The sequence below is a fragment of the Eretmochelys imbricata genome, chromosome 7 (assembly GCF_965152235.1).
Source record: "Eretmochelys imbricata isolate rEreImb1 chromosome 7, rEreImb1.hap1, whole genome shotgun sequence".
Classification (NCBI taxonomy): domain Eukaryota; kingdom Metazoa; phylum Chordata; order Testudines; family Cheloniidae; genus Eretmochelys; species Eretmochelys imbricata.
In genome coordinates this window covers 57,010,933-57,035,832 of record NC_135578.1, presented here as the reverse complement: position 1 = coordinate 57,035,832, position 24,900 = coordinate 57,010,933, and the positions used below count along the sequence as shown (strand labels likewise).

The 24,900-nt window shown below is 45.7% G+C and overlaps 1 pseudogene; it reads left to right on the top strand.

Moving 5' to 3' along the window:
* Positions 1-333: 333 nt before the first annotated feature.
* Positions 334-23,932, top strand: LOC144268170 (cytochrome P450 2H2-like; annotated as a pseudogene).
* The last annotated feature ends 968 nt before the right edge of the window (positions 23,933-24,900 follow it).

Sequence of the window (24,900 nt, the reverse complement as noted above, 5' to 3'; positions counted from 1 at the left end):
TACTCTAGATCCAGGAATGTGGCCTTGTGCATCTGAAAGTTCTGCCGCCACTGCTTGTCATCCCAAACCTGCACTGCCATGCAATCCCACCAGCCAGCGTTCGTTGCTTGGGCCCAGAAGTGGTGTGCCGCCATCTGCAGCTGCTCCCTGAACACCAACAATCACCGTGAATTAATTCTCCCTATGTCTCACCGCAAACTGACTCCCAGAAACTCATCCTCTTCCCCGCAGTACTTCACGCAGCTCTGCAAATACCGGAGCATTATGAGTCCTGTGCTTGCAACACTCATGACACTCGTGTAGAACTGTGCAGGCTCCGTGCGTCTGTCAGAGATGGCGAACAGCAACCAGTCCCACACAGGTTTGTGGGAAAGCGAAAGTAGGCATGAAAATCATAGGGATAGAGATGATATTATGGGATGGAGAACACAGCATTATGGGATGTTGTCGCCTTGAGCCCAGTCACCTGTATAGGACTTGTTTATGCCCCGCCATGCATTGCCAAAACTACCCAAACAACAGTGCGCTGAACAGTGGTGGGTTGCTTAGTGGGAGATCTACCCATAGCTCATCACCCCATGCATTGGCACAAGCACTCTTGGCTGGTACATGCGGAGCTGACACAGGGAGCCAAGTACGCACACACACAATCAACGTACTAACTCCGGCAGCTGTACACCAATGTAACGCGCATTGGCAAAACTTTGTAGTGTAGACATGGCCACAGTCTACACAAGGCAGTGCTAACATGAGGCATACTGGCTCTCTCAAGGTGGACACACGCACTGTTTTGCTTTGAGGGGCTTGCATGGCCCCCCCTCCATTCATTTCATATCACAATCACAGCTCTGGCCAGCTGCTCCAGCTAACCCTTCCACCATTCCATACAGTTAGCCCCAACCTCAGTGACTGCAGCTGGAGCGAATACAGATGATTCCCAGCCCCAGGGAGGCAGTTATGATTTTGTGGGTGATACCTTAACTCTAAATTACCTGGTTTTCACAAGTTTGCATTTAAAATACGCTTCAGTGTCAGGTTTTTGAGAAGTTTGAGTTTTGCTGAACTCAGTGTTCTAGAAGGACACAATTGTTCACTGGTTCTTTTCCCCACTATCCAGCCCACACAGGTTCACAGACCGGCTCTTGAGCTGAAGAAAGTATGTCATTTATTTGCTGCTTCAGTGAGCGATCAGTCCATGAAATAGGGCATAACATAGGGTTAAATGCAAGTGCACCCCCATTTTCAGGTGTTTGCTTTACATACATTTTACAAAGCTATTCTTTATATATTGGGTAATCATCTTTCTGCCTAACACTATGATTAGTTTGCTAACTCGGTTGTTTTCCTGATCAAACTTCTGATGAGGGTGGCCACATGATGAAGTTGCTAGCTCAGCTTTTCACCTGGCTGTTCTCTTTAATTGCCAGACAAGTTGGCATCTTTTGATATGTTCTGACATCTAAAATATACATTCTAAATATTACATATCCTACAACAGTATACTTTGGGACAACCTTAACTATGTGTTAACCAAGGTTTTTGTCAGTATAAGTATGTAATATTTCAGCTAACAGCATGCCTCCATGCAATATTTATCAAAACTAGAGAAGTCCATGGAAGTCTGGACAGCTTTAGAGAGATTCACTTTATGATTAACTTTTGTCCTCTTTGGACAAATACCTGGGGAACAAAGACTTGAGGTGCAAACACACATGCTATACAAATAAAGTTTCAAAGGAGATAATTCCTATTTTGATATTAGGTATCTTTTGCTGGACAGTGACTAATCTAGTTTACCAAGAGAAATTGAGATCGGCTATTGGCTTGCATGCTCTGTTCCACTGTACAATATATAAAGTGTGGATTCTGAAATACCAGTCAACTCCCTGCTAGAATCCAGAATAATTGCTACACTCTATAATAGAGCCTCTGGGAGAAACAACTATTTTTCTGGCAATGTGCATCTCTTGCCTTCTTTTCCTTTCAGCATGGAAAAAAGATGTCTGGAAGTGGGAAGCTGCCGCCTGGCCCTGTTGCTTTTCCCATCATAGGAAACGCGCCGCAGCTGAATACAAAGAACTTGCCCCGATCAGTCCATGAGGTAAAAATGCTTGTTTGTCATCCATTGTTTGGTTGTAGGTGGAGGTTAAGTAGAGCCTAGCTCAAGCAGAACTCTGTGAAATGTCTGGCATTTACACAGTGGCAATCCCATGTCACTTAGCTCCTCAAAGTTCAGTCTTAATTTTTTTTCCCACAAAAACAATCAATCTTGAATGATAGATATAAACTGTTCATGTTAACATATGCCTTTTAATATAGGTGTCTTAGTCACAGGTAATCCAGAATATACCTACCCAGCTTCACTACAATCTGTATAGACAATCACACTGTTGGGGGAGTGGTCTAGTAGTGGGTTCTGTCGAGAAACAGCAGTCAGACCTGGTTTTTATTCCTACCTCTGCAACAGACTCCAGCTCCATCTACACTTGGAGCTAGGGGTCTGATTCCCAGCTCACATGGATGGACTTATGCCATCAAGCTAGTGTGCTAAAAATAGTAATAGCTGTGGAAGCATGGGCTAGCCACCCGAAGCATAAATCTACTTCTACCTCTTGGGTATGTATGTGGAGCAGCTAGCCCATGCCACTCGCAGTGCTACTATGGCTAGGCTACTGTTCTTAGTGAGCTAGCTCAATGAGAGCTGGCATGAGTAGGTCTGCTCGAGTTGGGAATCAAACCCCTGTCCCCAAGTGCAGATGTAGCCCATGTGTGCATCCAAGTAAGTCACCTAAGCGCTCTCTGCCTCAATTTCCCCATCTGTAAAATTGTTGTAATAATATTTGCCTGCTTCACGGGGGACGGTAAGGTGTCAGCTGCAGGTCAGCTTTGAAAAAATAGCCTCGTTCTGCTCCATGCTATTGTTTCACTATAATTATAATCTCAAATACCATCGTCTCACGTGCGAAAGGCAATCCACAGCCTGGGATCTGACGGCCACATTGATTTCTTTCCTTCTCGCTCACCATCGCAAATAATAAAAATTAAACAGGAGAAACTCTGCCCCCAGTTACATCTGTTCAACCTCATTCTCATTGAATCCTACCCTAAAGAGTTACAGATATGGGATGATTTAGTTGGGGATTGGTCCTGCTTTGAGCAGGGAGTTAGACTAGATGACCTCCTGAGATCCCTTCCAACCCTGATATTCCGTGATTCTATGATATGTAACTCCTTTGTGGTTGATTTGCACAGGTGTAAGGGATTGGAAATTAGGCAGTAAGTCTATTGATAATGTAAAAGGGGAACCAGAATCTCTCTCTCTCTCTCTGGTTTTGCAGGGCTGACAGGAATAAGGAAAAACTGTCTTGTCATTATAAAGTCAGCCGATGTTACTATGAATAAATGGAGGCAGGAGTTCTGTGGCATTAGAAGTGTCATTTGTACACAATCATTTTTCAGAGTAGAACTGAATTGTCTAGCAAATTGCTAGAGCTCACAAATGACAGGACCCGCAACTACCAGCAGTATGAGATAATTATATAACACAGATAGAATGACCCTTCTTTCACACTCACTCTATCTCTCTAGGAAAAACACATTGTTAACAGAACATCAAGATTAGAAATTGAAGCAAAAGTCAGGCAATTCCCAAGTCAGAATAGTAAACTCTGACTAGTATTATCTTAGCCACATATGAGCTCTTTCATTAATTTGTAATTTGATCTGCTTACATTCTTATTTTTAATTAAGTGGATTTATGTTAAAATGTGCTGGCTTTGTGTGTTAACTTTGACAGCTCAGTGCAAAGTAAGGCCCGATTTTCACGATATATTTGGGCTCAGAGCGGGTTGTGGTGCTGTATGGACATGAGGTTGTGAAGGAAGCGTTCGTTGATCAAGGGGATGAGTTCAGTGAAAGAGGATGTATGCCAGTATTTGAAAAAGGTAAATTTCCAGTAACATCAGCATATAGAGCCGATGTTCGCTGTATGTGGAGAACACCACTGAGGAGACAAAAGGGGAAGCAGCTGGAGTTTCATTTAGAACAGTAGCAAAGATTGGTTCCCTTCCCTGTTACTCCACTAGCTCCCTGACATGAATGGGTCATAACATCTCATTAAAGGTGAGTGAGAGGCAGTAACTAGGCCATTGCACAAAAGAAGGGCCAGAATACAGCCAGGAGACCAGAGCTGGACAGGCCAAGAGGGTCAGAACAACTCATGAATTCCTATCCCCTTCTTTCCCTGCTCAGTGGTGTAACAAGGCCCCAGAGGGTCCTGGTCCAAGAATAGATTCGGATGCCCTTTTTCCAATAACCGGCCATAGCACGCAACTTCCCTCACTGCCCACCTAACATCCCAGCCTACAACTCACCTCATCACCCCCAAAATCCCCTATTTCCCCCCACATTCCTCACATCTCACCCCACTTGCCCTTAATCCCTTACCCTGCAGCTCACGGACGCTCCCCACTCACCCTATAGCACCTCAACAACTGGCCCTCCAGCCCTTCACCTACTGCCCCGAGACCTTCCTGGCCACTCACCGGTGCCCCCGCAGTTCAGCGTTCCACTGCCATCTGAGGCTAGGGCTGCTCCTCCCAATCCTGGCTGCTCAGGGGTGCCCATCTCCCACCCCACACTCACGTGGCCTGAATCCAACTGGAGTGATGAGTGGGGTTGAGACTTGGTGCACAGGGTTGCAGCACCACTCAGGTTTGGGCTGGCTACTCCTTTGTCATGACAAAGGGCAGCCAGTCCAAACCTGAGTGCCCAGTCGCAGTGCCACTCAGAGCTGGCCCGGCTGCTCCTCCATCCGACTCCATGCTCCAGGTGCCGTGCTGGAGCACTGCTCCATCCGGTTGGGCCCCCATAAACTCCTGGGCCCTGGTGACTGCACCACTTGCGCCGTTGTAGCTGTGCCGCTGCCGGTCCTCACTGGACTAGGTACGTCCCAGGAGCGGTGGAGGATTGTTTTTATTATTGTTTCACTTTGTTGCCTGATCTTTAGATTATGTATTCACTATATAGATTACTTAAGAATTCCCCGTTATCACTTTGAGGGTTGCCAGGTTCTTCCCCCCAAGATCAGGCCCAGAATTATTAAAATTATTGTACAGTTGGGAACCCTGATGTGCACAGTTGCAACACTCACACTCTAGGAACTCTTTTATATTTACAAATATAGTTTATTAATACATTTAGTACTGTCACAAACACCCCAGCTCAGTAAGGTAGATAGAGATACTACAGAATGTACATCTGCACACCCCTATACTCACACCATCCCTTGCAGAATAATCTGAAATGTTAGCCATCATCTTCCTCATCACCTCCCTCATCATCACCAGTGGCCATCATTCTGGCACCTCCTAAGGACTACATCTCTCTCTCCTACTGCCCCTAGGCTGGGATGCCAATTTTATAATGTGTTATGCTAATGCCGCTATGTTTGATGTATATTCAGTAGGGGATTTCTCCCCTTTTCCTAATTTGTATTTCCTCACCTTACTAAGGTTGGAGTGTCTTTTTCGTATAGGTTGGTTTATCAGTGATCTCAACTTATTATCCTATACTTCCATTCGTTACCATGGCCTCTTGTGATTAGGTATCACATTTATTATTTTTGTCCTAACTGGTTATTTCAGTTCTTTCCAAGTTCCAAGTTGTGGTGTACCTGTTTACGTTTAAAAGGGTCTGAATTTAGGAAAGCCCCTATGCCAATCTGCTTTAACACATCCTCTAAGTTAAAGGTCACAGCCATACATGGAGCTTATGCTTTATCTCATCACAGTCTATCAAGGTGAAAGGCCCCAAACGTCTGTATGCTAACTTTGCCTTAGCTCAACATACAGGATGTGGCCTGCAGGTCCCTTGTTTTACAGCCAAAGTATACTCTAATATAGACCTATAAATCTATTATAATAAAACAAATAATCAAACCCATAAGAAAATAAGAAAAGATATATAGGCAGGCAAGCAAGCAGGCTAGCCTAAGATGTATCTCGTGTACCTGTTATGTAAGTCAGTTCATTGCCAGGACACTTCTGTGGTTGAAATATTTACCTGAGGTCAGAGCTTCCCTTTAAACTCTATTTTCAGCTCCCCAAATACTTGGGGTTTTCTGTTGTGCCCTTTATCTGTGCAAAGTTTATCCGTTCAAAGTTCATAGGCCTCAAGCCTTATGTTAACTTGCTGAAGCTAATGTCTTACAGGATCTAGGCCTGTAGATTTCTAGCATTACTGCTGAATATAATGCAAAGCAGAATATAATGCAAAGCAGTAAATATAATAAAGACAAGCTAGCTCACTGGGCTACAGTAGCAGTGAATATAAGAAAGACAACCTAACCCACTGGGCTACAACGTGGGGCTCTCAGTTTTTTGAGATTCTTTGGCAGTGAGGGAGTAATAACTAAGGGAACACCAAGATGTCCTCTTTCGGAAAGCGGTTTGTTTCATTCATGCATTACAGTTACAATGCCTGAGAAAAAACCTGCTCGTGTAGTTACTTTATTACACATTAAAAACTATGTTAAAAGAAAGCAGGCCGCAAAGTCAAGTCCTTGAATGTAAGGAAATGCAAAATTAAGGTGACCTGTGTGACTTTAAATCTGATGTCTTGTGGCAGAATTATTAACTTCCTCATGGGCTTTTTTTATGGAGTTAATCACTGTAGCACATGAGAGATTCACAAATATTTATTAATGTATCTTCACGACACCCCTGGGAGATGAGGGGGTATTATCATCCCCATTTTACAGCTCGGGAACTGAGGCAGAGAGATTAAAGTTAAAAAAATGTCCACTCATTTTGGGTGTCCCATTTTGAGATGCCCAGGACTGGTCTGTTTAAAGTGGGGAGGGACAGCTCAGTGGTTTGAGCATTGGCCTGCTAAACCCAGGGTTGTGAGTTCAATCCTTGAGGGGGTCATTTAGGGATCTGGGGCAAAAATTGGGGATTGGTCCTGCTTCAAGCAGGAGATTGGACCAGATCACCTCTTGAGGTCCCTTCCAACCCTAACCTTCTATGACCTGATTTTTTCAGAGGGGTCAGCTTTATGGATGTTCAAAGCACAGCTCCCATTGACTTGAGTAGCTGTGGGGGTGCTCAGCACTCCAGGGGCTCAAGCTGGGCACCCAGAAAATGAGGAACACACGGATAGCGACTACCTGAAAAAAATTTGGTTGAAGAGACCTGTCTAGTAGCATCACATAGGAATGCGGTGGCAGGTAGAAGGGTAGTATCCAGTTCTCTGGGGCAGCATTCTACTGCATGTTCATGAGACCATCCTTTCTCTTCCTGCAGTTCTCTTCCTCATTCATGGCACTTCTCCCAGCTTCCGCAACAAATAAGGCACAGACACCAGACTCCTCCACTATGGTACCCCGATTCATTGACAAATCAGGTTCATCCTCTGCTCTGCAATGAGACAGGGCACCCTGTAGAAAAAATAATGTGTGTCTCATAGATTTCATGACTGCATCATAAAGGCACAGGATAGGGTTGTCCCCACAATCTTAATTCTGGCATTTCCTAACTTTTGAGTGCTTGACTTTGCAATGTTAATGTCGCTTTAAAGTAGTTTTTTGTGTGTAATTTCCTAGCATTTTCAAAAAGCAAAAATTCCATCATCTGGCCTCATATTGACTCCCGCATGGTTCATCAACAAGGTTGGAATCTTTAGCTGCCTGGTACAGACCTCTGCCCCTTGAACTAATGGAGGAACTGATAGCAATAGTGTTTTCTGTATGGAACAGTGGTAGATGGAGATGAGATATAGACTTTGCCAGTAGGTTTCACAGATATTTGTTGACAGTAGACAAGCGGTGAGTCTCAGGAATGTCGGGTTCCATTCCAGTCTCTAAGGGGAGTGTTTTCTAGTAGTTACAGACCCTTCTGCCTGTTCCCCCCAAGCTTGACTACTTTTGCCCTGTCCCCTCCAATCTATATCCCTGTCCCCAGTCCTTTCTTGTCCCACCCCTACCTCCTCTTCCCAGTCCCATTCTCCTTGCCTTCCTTATTCATATTTCTCATCCCAGCCCCAGTCTCCTTGCCCAGTTTCTCCCCTCTGGGCTCCCTGTCCAAGGCCCAGGCTCCCCACTGCCCTCATTCTAACTCGTCTCATTCTCCCTACCCCCAGAGCCCATCTCCTTGTCCAGTCAGTCCCAATTTCCCACTCTGGCTTCTCGTCATTCCCATCCCATCCAGTTTCCTTCTCCTAGTCTCCCCCTTCACCGGCTCTTGTCCCAGTTTCTTTGCCAAGCCAGTCCCAGTTCTCCCCCTGCACCCTGGCTCCTTGTCAGATAGGTTGCCCATCTTCCCTTTTCCCCCTTGCACTGATTCACGGTCCCAGTCTCCTTGCATAGCACCCACTCATGCCCCCGTTCCTCATCTGATCTGAGTGAGTTCTCCTTCCATCCCTGCCAACTGGGTCCCAATACCCCCTGTTTCCCAGCTCCCTGTCCCAGTCTTCTGACCCATTCAGACCCAGACTCCTCTCCCTCCCCCAGCTCTTAGTCCCAGTCTCCTTGACCCCCCCACTCCCAGCTGCAATTAGAGGGACAGTCTGGCTTTCCCCTCTAGTCCTGGAATAGAGCATGCTCAGTTGCTCTGTGAACATGGTACATGCATAGAATGCTCAACACTAGGAGCTGAGAGGACAGAATGTTCTGTTATTTTAGCCACTAATCCAGGGGTGGGCAAACTTTTTGGCCCGAGGGCCACATCTGGGTGGGGAAATTGTATGCAGGGCCATGAATGTAGGGCAGGGACAGGGGGTTGGGGTGCAGGAAGGGGTGCGGAGTGCAGGAGGGGACTCAAGGTAGAGGGTAAGGGGGCTCAGGGCAGGGGGTTGTGGTGAGGGGTGCAGGAAGGGTTCAGGGTGCGGGCTCTGGCAGTCTCCCTGCCTGCCCTGGCCCTGTGCCACTCCCGGAAGTGGTCAACATGTCCAGCAGTGGCTCCTGGGGTGGGGTGGGGCAGGCAGCTCTGCCACGTGTTGCCCTTGCCTATGGGTACCACCCCTGAAGCTCCAATTGGCCATGGTTCCCCATTCCCGGCCAATGGGAGCTGCAGGAGGCAGTGCCTGCAGATGAGGGCAGCGCACGGAGCCCTCTGCCACCCCCTCTCCCAGGGGCCGCAGGGACATGGTGCCGGCTGCTTCCAGGATCGGTGCGGGGCTAGGGCAGGCAGGGACTCTGCCTTAGCCCTGCAGTGACATGGGGCTGGCAGTCCTGTGGGCCGGATTGAAAGCCTTGACAGGCCGGATCCAGCCTGCGGGCCCTAGTTTGCCCTCCCCTGCACTAAATCCTAAGGTCTCTACTGAGTATGTGCAAACCTTAATGTTTTTTTAAATAGTTTTTGGTGTGTAATTCCCTAGGTTTTTAAAATAGCAAACTGAAAAAACAAAAATTCCATCATGTGGCATCATATTAACACCTACATGGGTCACCAGCAGGGCTGGAACCTTTAGATTCACTGCACAGACCTCTGCCACTTGAGCTAATGGAGTAACCGATAACAGTAGTAGGTTGTCATCTTTATATGTGGACCAGCACTAGGAGCTGAGTGGTGCTGGTGTATGTCCAGTGATGATAGTATCTTTGGAGACTTTAGCCACTAAACTGTAAGTCTCTACTGACAATGTGTGAAATGCGATTTTTCAAGGGCTTATAACTTAGTGACATTTGGGTAGATTTTCATGGGGATGGCAAAGTCACACATTGACACAAAGGCCAGCCCCTAGCCAAATTTCAAATCCCACCTCTGACAAATGGGAGTGCTAGAGTTTCTCAAAAAAAAGGTCCCAGCATTTTTTAACATAGGCAGAACAACATATTTTCCCCAACCTTGTTCGTGGAAATGGCTGAAGACTTCGGCTGAAATATTCAAAAAACGTTCAACCTGAGACACAGAGAGAGAAAAATTTTAGCCCAAAATCGTTAAAATTTGGCAAACTAATGTGTTTCCCAGTTTACTTCATATTTTTAGTTTGTACCAATACACATACATTGCTCTAATTACTGTGACTGGAAGAAATGTCATTACTGTGATGGGCCACGCTCTGTTAGAGAACAAACTACAGGTATTGGACATATTAATTGTGACAGGGTATTGGCTAAGAAACTCTGAGCCAGGCCTCTGTCATACCCACTCCAATCAAGAAAGGGGAATTGGAACTGGCTGAGTAAGCCCAGGCCTGAGTGGTAAACGGGGAACAGCTGCCGGCCTCATTAGCTAGGGGCTACATAAAGCCTGGCAGGAAGGAAGCCAAGGGGAGAAGGAAAGGGAGGAGACAGAGAATAGAGGGAGTAGGAGCTCATCGCTGCTGGCTGCAAGACTGAAGCTGTTTGTAGCTACAAGGTGGTGGGAAAATAACCTGTAAATAAAGAGCACCCGTGATTACACCAATGCAGAGGTCTCTGGCTGGTTTGTCTGCAGAGCAGGAGCAGAAGCTAGAGGGGCCCAGCTGCACCTCATGACAGTAATGAATTGAATTATTTTTCTTCCTCATAACTGCTCTGAAACTGCAATGAGTTTAATGTGTAGAATATTGTGGTTAATAAACATATCAAGCAGATAAAATAGGAAGTGATGACTGTGTAACACAGTCTCCCAAGCAGAACACAGATACAAATAAAATTTGAGTTCAAGGTCATAAACTCAAAAGTTTATGAACAGGATTGTATGACAGCGTTGACTGCTATAGCAGGGGACTGGACTCAGTGACCCGGAAGGTCCCTTCCAATCTTATGTTCCTCTGAAACTTTGAATAAACAGTGTTTGGATGGGTTTGAAAGTCTGGCCCCTCCCTCCTTTCTTTCCCATTCTCTTCCCTTTTTCAGGTATTCCTTTCAACAATGGGGTGCCGTGGAAGCGGCTACGCCAATTTACCCTCACCACCTTGAAGAATTTTGGGATGGGGAATAAGAGCACTGAAGAGCGAATCCTGGAGGAAGCCCATTTCCTGGTGGAAAGGCTCAAAACACTCACGGTGAGGATCAACTTTATGTCTGTTGGAAATTAGAATTAAAGAGTCAGTTAAAGTCTTTCTGTTTTTCATGATATTAACTGTTTGGTTCAAACCTTTTCTAACTAAAGCCTTTAGCTGCACAATACAAAAGTATGTGGGCAAAGATCTAAAGATGACCTTTTCTGGCTGTTGTTCCCCATGTTTTCTACCCACTGATCTATGGCTAGTGAGCAAATGGGAAAATGTTTGTCTAGAGTTTTCAGAAGCTAAGACAGTGAACCAGGTTAGAGTGGATCCATTTATCTTCAGTCTGCTGTGTTAATGAGACACCCAGGCCTAGAGTTTGCTTATTCTCATTTTCATCTCTGCTACACGTCTGATACAAATTTGGCACCTACATTCTATAATGATGGGCTCCCACAGGAGTGATTGGGAATCACTGTGTAAATGGACAGTGCTTTATAAGTGACCCACTAATTATTACTATTTATATTCCAGTAGTGAGTACAGATCCCAAGATTGGGGCTTTATTGTGTGTATGCTATACTAAACAGATAGGAAGGACTGTTCTGTACTGCAAGCAGCACACATTTGAAATAGACATGAAAAATAAAAAGTGGAGGAAGGAAGTGTAATGGATCTGCTAAGCAGGGGACTATATGGATGCCATCCTGGCAGACATGCAGGAAACCTCTTGCCCGGTGTATTTTCATGACATCACTGGGAGGTCATTTGAGAAGCACCCGCAGAAGTTGGGAGCTGTGCTGGAGAGGCTACGCCAAGCCAACTTAAATGTGAATTCAGCAAAATGCAATTTTTTTCTGTGACAAAGTAAATTACCTGGGGCATATGATCTCAAGGGATGTTGGTGGTGAAGCCATCCAGTCCTGGTCAGTACCAAGTCCTCTCACTGAGGAGCAGCATTTCATTGGCCTGGTTTCATACTACTGGAAAGTCATTATTTGTTTTGCCACAATTGCACAGCCACTGCTCAAGTTGGCAGAGATGAGGTGGATGTTTGAGTGGACTAGTCCTGCCAAGAAGCCTTTCTAGAACAAAAGTGGAGGGTCATGTCTGTAACAATATGGGCCTACTGAGATCCCCAGCTACCATCCATTCTAGACACAGATGGCAATGAAGTTGGTATTGGTGCTGTCTTGACTCAACCATAGGGAGACAAGGAAAGAGTAATTGCAAACATCAGCAGGATGCTGAACAAAGCAGAGCAGACCTACTCCATGGCTAATGCAGAGCTGCTGACAGTGGTGACCTTCACAAAATATGTTTGCCACTTCCTGCTGTGGAAAGAATTCCTGTGAAGAACAGATCATGGTTCCCTCCGGGGGCTTTATAATTTCCATGGTTCCCAAGGACAATTGTGCTGGTGGCTGGAACAGCTGGCTCAGTTCCAGTACCAGATGAGGCACTGTCCAGGGTAACAGTACATGAATGCTGATGCTCTGTCCAGGAGACTGAGCCTGGACAGTGCTTGCAAGGAGGGCGGTTATGAGAGGCGGGTGCCACCCTGAGATAAGAACAAAAGCAGGCTCACACCCAACAAACCAAGCAAAGGGGGCCGCCTGCGAGAGGAGGGTGCTGCCCTGAAAAAAGATTGTGATCGCAGGCATATTAGCCAGAGAAAAGGGGGCACTCATGAGAGGCGGGTGCTGACCCCCTTTCAGGGACATTTGGGGATGGAGAAGCTTAGCCAAAGGGTTTGAAGTTGATGCTACTGGCCTGGATGGTGCAGGTCACTTAGGGACCATGGATGTCTTGTTATACCTGTGGGGCTCATAAGACCGATCATCCCACACCCAGAGCACCTATGACAGACAAGCCACGCTCTGGAAATGGTAGCTATGGTTATTCTGGGAGAGTCAGTCAGTATGCCTTTGTGAGAGCAGGCTACTTCTCTGAGTGGGTAGAGGCTCATCCACTGCCTGATCGAGAAGCACAAATCATAGAATCATAGAATATCAGGGTTGGAAGGGACCCCTGAAGGTCATCTAGTCCAACCCCCTGCTTGAAGCAGGACCAATTCCCAGTTAAATCATCCCAGCCAGGGCTTTGTCAAGCCTGACCTTAAAAACCTCTAAGGAAGGAGATTCTACCACCTCCCTAGGTAACAGATTCCAGTGTTTCACCACCCTCTTAGTGAAAAAGTTTTTCCTAATATCCAACCTAAACCTCCCCCACTGCAACTTGAGACCATTACTCCTCGTTCTGTCATCTGCTACCATTGAGAACAGTCTAGAGCCATCCTCTTTGGAACCCCCTTTCAGGTAGTTGAAAGCAGCTATCAAATCCCCCCTCATTCTTCTCTTCTGCAGGCTAAACAATCCCAGCTCCCTCAGCCTCTCCTCATAAGTCATGTGTTCTAGACCCCTAATCATTTTTGTTGCCCTTTGCTGGACTCTCTCCAATTTATCCAAATGGTTACTAACCTCACTCCTTGCATACTGACCAATGGCGAAAATTTTGAATCATGCTTATTCTGAGGGGTGCGTGACCTCCTTGAGATAAATAAGACCTGTACTACACCTTACCACCCACCGACAGATGGGCTGTTGTTGTCAGGAATCAGGGGCTGCAGCAGAGTCGGTCTCTGGGCAACCTAACGAGGGCAGCTGGCCTGTGATAGGCTGCCTGATTAGCTACACCACCTACCCAGTGGAAGAGTCAGCGGACTAGCTCTCAAGCCCAGCTGCAGCAACACTTTGGTGGCTGCTCAAAGCATTTGCCCATGGTTGTGATAGCTCCTGCTCCTGCCTTGCCTCGTTCCAAGTAACCTGGCTCCGACCTTCGGCTCCAATTCTTGACTTTTGACTTTGGCTCTGGCACCTGACCTCTGGGTCTGACCCTGGACTCCTAGTCTCCTAATCCTGGCTACCAACTCCTGCTCTGAGCAGTAGGCATGACGAGCCACACCCAGGTCTCTGCCAGGTGGAGCATCTGAACTGTACATTTGCAGCTATGTTGTAGATGCCAGTCAACAGAAGTGGGACAGTTTTCTTTCTCTGGGTCATGATGACCTACAGGACTAATGTGCAGTTGTCCCTGGGATACACACCATATAATGTGATGTTTGGGCATGTGACCACCCTCCTAGCAGAACTGCTGGATGGGGTAGCCATGACAGATGAGTATACTAATCCCACAGAGTACCTAGCACTTGACAGGCATCCTCAGCACTGCTGTCCAAGCAATAAAGCCTCATCAGGGCCACCTAGAGACAGAAGGAGCCCTAAGATTTAAAGGGGACTGGTCAGATATACCAGGAGGGTGAACTGGTTTGGGTCCACAGAAGGAAAAGGAGTTTGAGTGCTAAGTTGCAGCAAAAGTACAGGGGCTCATACAGGGTGGTCAGCCAGGCATCAAAGGTATTTTGGATACAATCCATTGTCCTCAGTGGAAACAGTTTTGTGCTACATTACAACAGGCTAAAACCCACTTGGGTCCTTACTGAAATGAAGATATGATCAACTTGCCACAATGATTGAGAATGAATGAATGAATGAAAGAGCCGAAGCAATGATTGAGAAAGCCACAGTCAGCTGAGAGGTTGACTCCCAGAGCACTGGAGAGGACCAGGCCAGGGCGAACGCTAGCATGTGTCTCATTGAGTGGCAGCAAACCATCATATGGCATAGCCAGGTGTGGCTTTATCAGAAGGAACTGAAATGAACAACAAAGAGAATCACCAACAGTGGGAGGTGAACCTGTAACAGTACCAGGGAGGGAATTCTGTAGTCTGGGCTGAGGCGAGCCAATGAGTGAGCAAAACAAAAAGGATCCAGTGATACAGGAGAATCTGAGGCCACAGGAAGAGCACAGAGCGCCCTGCTGGCACCAAGACTGCCACATGGACTAGCACTATGTGCCGCCAGGACCCCTGAACCCCTTCCCACATCTTCCCCACCCTCCTGCACCCCAAACCCCTCATTCCCATCCCAGAGCCTGCACCCCCAGCTCACTCCCCTCCCACACCCCTGCCCCAGCCCAGTGAAAATGAGTAAGGGTAGGGAAGAATGAGCGACAGAAGGAGAGGGTTGGAGCCAGCAGGGGTGGGGCCTTGGGACAGGGATGTTCGGTTTTGTGTGATTAGAAAGTCAGCAACCCTAGTCAATGGGGGAGTAGCAGCAGCTGGGCAGGGAGCCAGTGCAGAGGAGCCCAATGAGAGACACTAACGGAGCCTGGCCTGGAAACCTGAAAGCTCCTATTTGCTAGAACAAAGACTGCGCTGGAGAGGGTGTGCCAGGCATGAGCCCTGAAGGACCCAGACTCCCGCCTGGACTGCCCCAGGGCCAAACAGCAACCTCTAGGCCTCACTGGGAACTGTAACTGTTTAAACCTCTGTACCTAGGGTATCTGCACCCTTTGCTGCCAGCCCTGACCCCATTCCCTTTTCCTGAGCCGTGGGTCTGAGTGGCTGTTGGGCCCCCACCAGGGCTAGCACCTACAAGGCCTAGCTGCTGAAGGCCTAAAGCACTTGCCTCTGAATCATAGTATGACTGGCGCACTATTGGTACCTTGGGGCTTTGGTGTACTCCAGCTCTGAGGAACCCAAATAATTACAGGATTGTTTCCCTTATTTAAGAAATGGAAAGCTGAGACACAGAGAGATAAAGTGACTTGCTCGAGGTCACACCTGGGATGTCTGCAGCAGAGCTGGGAATTGTTCCCAGATTTCCTGAGACCCAGGCCACTGCCTTAACCACAGACCATCCTGCCTCTTTGCAATATTTAATGCAACACTAAGGGCTAAACTGAAGTTGGCTCTGCCCATCTGGTGAATTGTGAGCGGGAGAGGAGAATGCACTGAGCCCCTTCCCCACCCCTGGTACCCCATTAGTGCTGCTACTTGTGCACCTGAGCCAAGGGCAGCTGTTGCTGTTGGGAATGAGTCAAAGAGAATCGACGGATGAGGGACATGAGTAGGGGTCTGGTGCATGAAGAAAATGCTGCTTCTGGATGTTCCCCATGAGCACTGTGGCCTCAAGTCAGAGGGGTGATCTCTTGCCCATAATTCCCAGGAATATTGTGCTGGTCCCTCTGATGCTGCAGCCCCAGGTTAGCTCTCAGTTACCAGCCCCGTGTGTTCCTTGTGCTTTTGAGGAAGGAAGAACCTGAAATGGAAGCTAAGATGTCACTGGTGAGCCAGTGGGAAATTCAGCCTCCCCAGCTATGTTAGCTGAGCTGTAGGGCCTGCTTAGTGCACACAGAGGGCAGAAAGCAGCCCCATCTCCTCTGCTGTTGTGCTGGGAGCCTTTATTCCTTCCCTAGCACAGCAATCGTGCGTTTACGCTGCACGGCCTAGCCTGGCAGTGCCAAGGGGAGATTGCTGCGCTCTGGGAGTTAGTGATGATACTACAACAACACAAGCAATGGCTCAGGCAGAGTCCTCTGAGCAGGATCCTGTTGTGAGCAGATTGGGATCCTTTCTGTGAAATGGGTCCCAAGACAGACAGGCACGTGTCACCCAGAGAGGCACTGATGGCCCCTGGTCAGACCAGAGTGCGCCCGGCAGAGTGCAGCAGAGCAGACAGAGTGAAAACTGATTGCCAAGAAAAAAAAGTGGCACGTGTTTAATTTAGCATGTGAGAGGTAAGAGGGGGGATTGGGGCAGCCCTAACCCACCCTCCTCAGGGAATATTGCTGTCAGCCCCACTTTGACTCTTGCCATATGGTTGGAGATCCACAATGTCCTCGTGCTGCCACTGACTCTGATGCTGAGGGTGAAGACACTGAATTAAAACTGGCTCTTTTTGAGTTTTGTTTTGTTCCAGGGCGGCCCTTTGACCCCACCCTCTTCCTCACCCACGCCGTCTCCAACATCATCTGCGCCATCGTCTTTGGGGACCAGTTTGACTATGAAGATAAGAAGTTTGTGACTTTAATAAATCTCATAGAGGAAAGTAACAAGCTCCAGCGCTCCCCCTGGACAGTGGTATGTTCAGGAGTTTATTCCATTCTTCTCCTTTGTACTGGGGGAGAGGACAGAGATTTCTTTCTTTAACTATTAATTTTCCATAAAAAAGTGTTATTTCAGATTCCCATAATCGTCTCCTTCTTGCTAGGCTGTAGCTACTACCAAACCCAGCCTCAAACTTGTTTCTAAGTATAGTTTAAATTCCCACACAAAACACATCATTAGCTCAGAATTAAATTTGCTTAAGGATATTCACTATCAACATTATCGGTAAAAATCAAGGAAGTTGCCAGTTAAAATATTAACATCCACACCAATCACATGCCTTATCACATAAGCAGCATGATAGTGAATGTGATCATATTCCTCACCTCCAAAATAAACTCCTTTTCACTTCCAGCTCAGTCACTCACCTCCATGCCCCCTTCCAGAAAACCTCACTAAATGTACCAAATGAAGGGCCAAACTGTCTGCTGGCATAACTCATTTGAAATCAATGGAGTTACATTGGCAGAGAATGTGGGTCTCTGAAATTCAACCTCAGCACAACTAAAGTAAATTTCCCTTTGAAAATCTATAATGTGCTACCGCTCGCTAGTAAAAATAAAAGGGTGAAGATAGTGCACTGCAGTGTGATTTTTCAAGAACAGGATGTGTCTATTGTGGATGGTTTTATTTTGAAAATAATGGAGAGTCTTTTAGCTAATGTAACTGAATGTCACTGCACTTTTTGTGTGGAATATATATGCATTGGGTAATGTGGGTTGGTAAAGTTTTCAAAGTTCTTTAGAATCCATTTAGAAAATAAGGTGTCACAGAAGAGTCTGCTGCTGTAGTTAAGTCATTTGAGTAAATACTATGAAGGAAGCTTCTCTGCCCAGGAAAACCAAGATGTGTTTTTCTTTCAATCTTTACAGCTGTACAATTTTTTCCCAACTCTCATGGATTACATTCCTGGGCCTCACCAGAGAATCTTTAAACACTTTGAGGAGTTGAGAAAGTTTGTTCTGGAAAGAGTGGAGATGCACAGAGTCTCTCTGGAGCCCAGTGGCCCTCGAGACTTCATCAATGCTTTCCTCATCAAAATAAAACAGGTAGGTGATAGCTGCAGCCCTTCCCCTTTACTGTGGAGTGGGTTATACATATCAGTGCTATTTATTTGTTAAGGAACAACAGAGTACGTGGCTTTTCAGAAGCCCCTAAAGGGTGACAAGGAAATTATAATATAAAGGGGGAAGCCCTACTCACCTCATTTAAAACCAACTTAGTGAACAGAAATGGCCCAAAGCACTGCAATAATGCTGCTGTAATCTCCAGTACTATGGCCCATTTCTGTACGATTTGTATAACGATGCAAGGTGGGTCACATTTTGGGTAGAAAATGAGACTTCTTTAGCTTGTGACAATAGATCCAATGCTTTTACAATCAATTATCAGCCATCTGTACCAAACTTTTTTGCAGGAGCAACAGAACAGCCAGTCAGAATTTACCACGGAGAGCTTGTTAAGAAGAACATTAGGCTTATTCTTTGCCGGAACAGGGACAACCAGTACCATCCTGAAACATGGACTCCTGCTTCTTATGAAATACCCAGAAATAGAAGGTAACACACACACAATGTTAAGTCTTGGTGAGATGTGAGGAGTGCATGGCTCTATAGATCAGTAAATAGAAGCAGAGCCTCCCCCTTTAAATCACCAGATCACATCTGGCCTGGGTTGGCAGTGACCTGTGTGACTGTGAGTTCATGTGAAGTGAGTTGAAGATGTGTTGGGGGACTTTCTTACTCCAGTTCCCTGCAAGCAGAAGTTCTCATCCAAAAAGCACCAGTACAATAGACATTACTTGTCCCCATGCCAATGCCAATATGGGGACAAGTAATCTGAGGAGAGGATCCAAAGGCTGACTGGGCTGTTGTGATTGAATTCCTCTCTCAAATCCAGATCAGTGTTCAGGTTCTCTGATAAGGGAAGCGTATCTGCATGTCTACGCTACAATTAAACATCTGTGGCTGGCCCGAGTCCGCTGTGTCTGGCTCACAGGGCTTGGGCTACGGTGCTGTTTAACTGTGGTGTAGATGTTTTAGCTTGGGCTGTGGGACCCTCCCTCTTCCTGAGTCAGCAAACATGGCCAGCTGTGGGTGTTTAACTGCAGTGTTAGTAAAAGAAAAGCCTGCACTGCTACGGACCAGGCTGTGCCTGTTCTGTGGGTAATAGATGCTTTCACATTCCAGGGCTGTCAAACAGGCCCCTTCCCCTTGAATGAAGGCAAAGTTGTTTTGTCTTTGGATTTAATGGACTTGTAGAGGACAGGATTATGTAAGGGCTTAAATCAAAGCTCTGCCAGTGCTAAAAAAACAGCTATATCCAGTGCTAATTCCCACCTCGTGGGCTTCCAACTTCAGATTAGCAAATGGCCTTGACGGGGGGGGAGATGCTTTGGGACTCTCTTGCTTAATAGATATTTAGATGCACTGGTGATAACTTTACATTGTGCTCTAGTTAGTAACAGAACCAGGTATGAACAATATCACTGCCCTGTAATTATATTATTGGCCCTTTGTCATAGCTGTGAAGTACAGTAGTTTCTGTAACACAAAATTTGACTTTTTTTTAATATTCCCAATGTCCATCTGCTGAGACTTGTGTTCTGCGGGCAGAGCAACAGACTGTTGGGCAAATCTATGCGAATCCTGTTCTTTCGTCTTGGTGTTAAACCTCATTAATTTCATGACAGAGAAGGTTCATGTAGAGATTGACTGTGTGATCGGCCGAAGCCGGAGACCCTGCATGGCATATCGAAGCCAGATGCCCTATACAGATGCTGTGGTCCATGAGATCCAAAGATTCATCTCTCTCACCCCTCTTGGTGCCCCACATGCTGTGACTAGACAATACATTATCCCTAAGGTCAGTTCTCGGTGTTTCTGTGAAAGGGCCAGTTCTTCCGCCTTTTTCTCTTTTTAATTTTGAGTTGTTCACAATAGAAATAGTTTGGCCAGTTTTTGTGTGGTAGGAATTTTAAATAATTGCCAGGAATGTACCAATTATACTGAAACTTTCCAAGCCTCTGTATGCAGCTGAAAAGACTTTGGTAGTCTGCAGGTTAGGGTTTCCATCCAAAAGAGGGTTTGAGAGCCTAGTTGTGTAGCAGTAAGATATGGAATAGAGAATAACTTTAGCAATGATGTGCAGCTAAGATATTGGTACCACACCAACGCGTGCAATCATTCCCCTCTTTTTTGAGGGGAAAGGGGAGTGTTTCTGGGGAAACTTCTTGACACTGTTCGTTCAGATGAAAACAAAATGGCACACGCAAATGAGCAATGAATGAATAAGTTTAAAAAGGATCAGAGCTCCCCACACCTTTGCCCATTACTGGAATTGAATGCAAACCGGTACAGATAAATACACGCCACAAAACAAACCACTCTTCAAGGCTGAGGTTTCTGTAAAATTGAGTCAGGCTCTTATTGTTAGTCAGATGATCCTAGTTTACTGAACTCAGTTCAGGCAGCAAGCGCCCACCCCTTACTGCCCAAAAAAAAAAAAAAAAAAAACCACACACACCCAGAAAAAATATTCATTTAGCTTCTGAAAATATTTGCAATTTGTCAGCAAGTTGGAAAAATCTGGTCTACTTCAGAAATCTTGGTGTGGGTTTTATCCCCCTTCTTTAAAGCTTTAGCCCAATGGATAGGGCACTTTCCCTGGATGTGGGAGACCTAGATTTGCACCCCCACTCTGGAGCAAGGATTTGAACTCAGATTTCCCCAGTAAGTATCCTAAGCACCAAGCTACAGACTATGCTGGGGAGAGTCCTCAATAGCTCTCGCTGAAGCTATTCTGTTTTGTATCAATACTTTAAATATTCAGTGAAGCAGGAACTCAAGTGCAGGTCTTCCCCTTACCAGCTGAGTGCCCTAATCACCAGCATTTAGGTTATTCTGTTCTCAAGCCCTCCTGGTGAAGCTGTTCCTATTTTCATTAGGCCAAAAACCTGGGAGGTAAGAAATGTGGATTGAAATTTTCCCTCTGCTTGACTCTGACGAGGGATTTGAATCCACATCTCCTGCCACCCGGGTGAGTGCCTTTCTCGCTGGCTCAGTGGATATTTAAATGTTAATAAAAAGTGGAACAGCTTCATAAGGAGAGATTGAAAGGAGCCTATCCTGCAATATCTGAGAGCTTGGAGGTTAGAATCCCCATTTTAGATGGGGGTGGTGGGGGGTGGGGGAGATCTGAGTTCAAGTTGCTGCTCCAAATTGGGGATTCAAACATGAGTCTCTCACATCCCAAGTACCTTAGCCTCTGGCCTAAAAGTTATAGGGAGACACACACCCCTACTCATGTGTGTTTTCTGAAGCAAATAAAAAGAAAAGGAGTACTTGTGGCACCTTAGAGACTAACCAATTTATTTGAACATAAGCTTTCGTGAGCTACAGCTCACTTCATCAGATGCATACTGTGGAAAGTGTAGAAGATCTTTTTATACACACAAAGCATGAAAAAATACTTCCCCCCACCCCACTCTCCTGCTGGTAATAGCTTATCTAAAGCGATCATTCTACAACCTATCCTGAAGGATGACCCAACACTCTCACAAATCTTGGGAGACAGGCCAGTCCTTGCCTACAGACAGCCCCCCAACCTGAAGCAAATACTCACCAGCAACCACATACCACACAACAGAACCACTAACCCAGGAACCTATCCTTGCAACAAAGCCTGTTGCCAACTGTGCCCACATATCTATTCAGGGGACACCATCACAGGGCCTAATCACATCAGCCACACTATCAGAGGCTCGTTCACCTGCACATCCACCAATGTGATATGCCATCATGTGCCAGCAATGCCCCTCCGCCATGTACATTGGTCAGACTGGACAGTCTCTACGTAAAAGAATAAATGGACACAAATCAGATGTCAAGAATTTTAACATTCATAAACCAGTCGGAGAACACTTCAATCTCTCTGGTCACGCGATTAGACATGAAAGTTGCGATATTACAACAAAAAAACTTCAAAACCAGACTCCAGCGAGAGACTGTTGAATTGGAATTAATTTGCAAATTGGATACAATTAACTTAGGCTTGAATAGAGCCTGGGAGTGGCTAAGACATTATGCAAGGTAACCTATTTCCCCTTGTTTATTCCTACCTCCCCCCCCTCCCAGACATTCTTGTTAAACCCTGGATTTGTGCTGGAAATGGCCCAACTTGATCATCATACACATTGTAAGGAGAGTGATCACTTTAGATAAGCTACTACCAGCAGGAGAGTGGGGTGTGGGGAGGTATTTTTTCATGCTGTGTGTGTATAAAAAGATCTTCTACACTTTCCACAGTATGCATGCGATGAAGTGAGCTGTAGCTCACGAAAGCTTATGCTCAAATAAATTGGTTAGTCTCTAAGGTGCCACAAGTACTCCTTTTCTTTTCGCGAATACAGACTAACATGGCTGTTACTCTGAAACCTGAAGCGAATAACTTTTTCCCAGCCAAAACTAATTGGGCTAAATTTGCAAATAGTTTCAGATCAGCTGAAACTGCATTTCTGGTGTATAAACTGTATTTGTCTGATCAATTTTACCCAGATCTAATTTCCACCAAACTCTGAACCTGTTGAGGAGTTAAAATGACCAGAACTCACTATACTCAGGGGCGGGGTTGCTGACTGTGAGTTGCACTGTAAAATTGCATGGGGCTTTTAGCTTCATTACAAATTACAGGGAAACTGTCGGTGTGATGAATACAGTATCTTGACAAGGAAACTTCAAATGCTTCAGAGCACGAGTTCAGAGGTGCAAGTGAAACTTCTGGATCTTAGCCAAACTCTCCCCAAACTTGTTGATGTTGAATTCAGGATGGTAATCAAATAGGAGCAACCCCTCTGAAGAGACTTCAGGATTTCCCTGTGGACTTCAGTGGGATTAGCTCTTCTCATGGAATTTTAATATTTCTTCTTCTGGTTGAAAACGTGAAGTTCAGGAGCTGCAAGGAAATAAAGAAAAACCAAGATGGGGCCCACTGTCCAGCTCTGAACTTTGAAGGTTTCTCTGCTTTGGACAGTGTCCACTTTAACTCTGTTTATCTGTGTTTGCTAATTTAGGGCACCACGATATTCCCTGCCCTGAAATCAGTCCTATATGACAGCAAGGCATTTCCAAAGCCAGAGCAATTTAACCCTGGGCATTTCTTGGATGAAAATGGTGCCTTCAAGAAGAGTGACTTCTTCATGCCTTTTTCTATAGGTAAAGGTATCCATGTTTGTTTCAGCTCCCAGACTGTCTTCTAGCTTTGCCTTGACGACTCTGCTGGCTCACACTGTTTGCAGAGTGTTTTCAGGTGGTCCATGAAGCTCTCATGCTGGTATAACATCTATCAGCCTTTAAGCAGTGTTACTTCCCGCTAGCTGTCTGAAGTGACTTTTCGGACGCACTACACATACTCCTTTCTTGCTCTGCTTGGCAACTTCATGCTTTTCTGGTGGGTGTCTGGTGTCAATGAATCCATGATGAATTATTCCTTCAGCCACCTACTCATGATCCTGCCTGCCCCTCCTTACTTGTTACTCAATAACCACCACGTTACTCCCCCCTTAACACCTATTAGCTAACTTGGGAAGTGCATAATCTTTCCAACCCTCTCCCCAAACTGGATTTAAAAAGATTGCTTAATATATGGAACTCAGACCTTAAAACAATCTTTGAATGGCTTCTTAAGCCCCAAATGCTTTCCTACCATCCTGAACTTGAAGTGACTTCCATTATCCTCCATGTATAGAAACAGCCTGTAAAATGCTGGAAAGAAAGATCTCCAGCATCTCTTCAATATTCCTTTTTCATTGCAGGGAAACAGAGTTGCGTGGGAGAGGGTCTGGCTCGGACGAAGCTATTTTTGCTACTGACAACGATTTTGCAGAACTTTATCTTGAAGCCTCTCATTGACCCCAAGGATATTGATATAACTCCATGGAACTTCACCTCCAATACCCCAGTGTCTTACCAGTTCATTGTTATTCCTCGGTAAATACCTTGAAAAATGATTAATTGGATTGTCTGTGATCTTGAACTCCTTAATACAGTGACAGAAATGAACTAATTGCCATGAAATGCACAGACAAATTAGTCAACTTTTTAAGTAACTAGGATTTAACAAAATTAAGTGTTATACCATAAAATAACTATATAATTGACTAACGGCATGTACAAATCCTGTAGTGTTCTCAAATGGTCTCAGGTGAGAATCTATTCTCAACATAAGCTGGGTATGTTTTTAGTTCATTTGTGGTTTAGTTGACAACCATGAAAGCGTCTTTGACAGCTGTAAAGGCTGCTGTATTCACAAGGAGCTAGTGACAATGTCCAGCATTTTGCATCTGTTCAGCCAATGATAGTGAATTGTGATGATGACGTCCTGCTTGGGTGGGGAGAGTTTCTGTGGCAGGGGACTGAACTGGCATTCCCACACTCTGCTTTACCCAGGCAGGTTCAGATTCAAATTCAGTAGGATTAATCTTTTACTCTTCATAAAGATTCTTTCTATAATTTTTGTAACTCACCTCTGGAGTCTTAAATCTATAAAATAAGATTCCAGGAATGTCACTGTGTGTCACTCTGAAACCTAAAATGTCTGCTGAGTCAGGGGGAAGGGAGGGAAGTGACTACAAGCATGGTTGAGTTCCTTTTGTTCAGAATATCAAACCCGTTTGAATAATCATTAGGGTTTGTGGTTTGTTACCATCCAGTTTTTAAGTTCAGTCATTTTGAATTTATGAATTACTCCCGTGGGTATAGTAAGGCATGTATTTAGGCCCTGCCAAGAGTCTTAAACCATTGTGATATCCAGGGAAACTCAACCAGTCACCACCTTTATTCTATAGCTAACTTGTGTGCAACACATTCATTGATCGTATGAGGAAGACTGCACAGAGGGTAGATTACTTGGGTCAGCTGCCACACCCGTAGGCCGAGCTGCCCCCTGCGCAAATCCACACA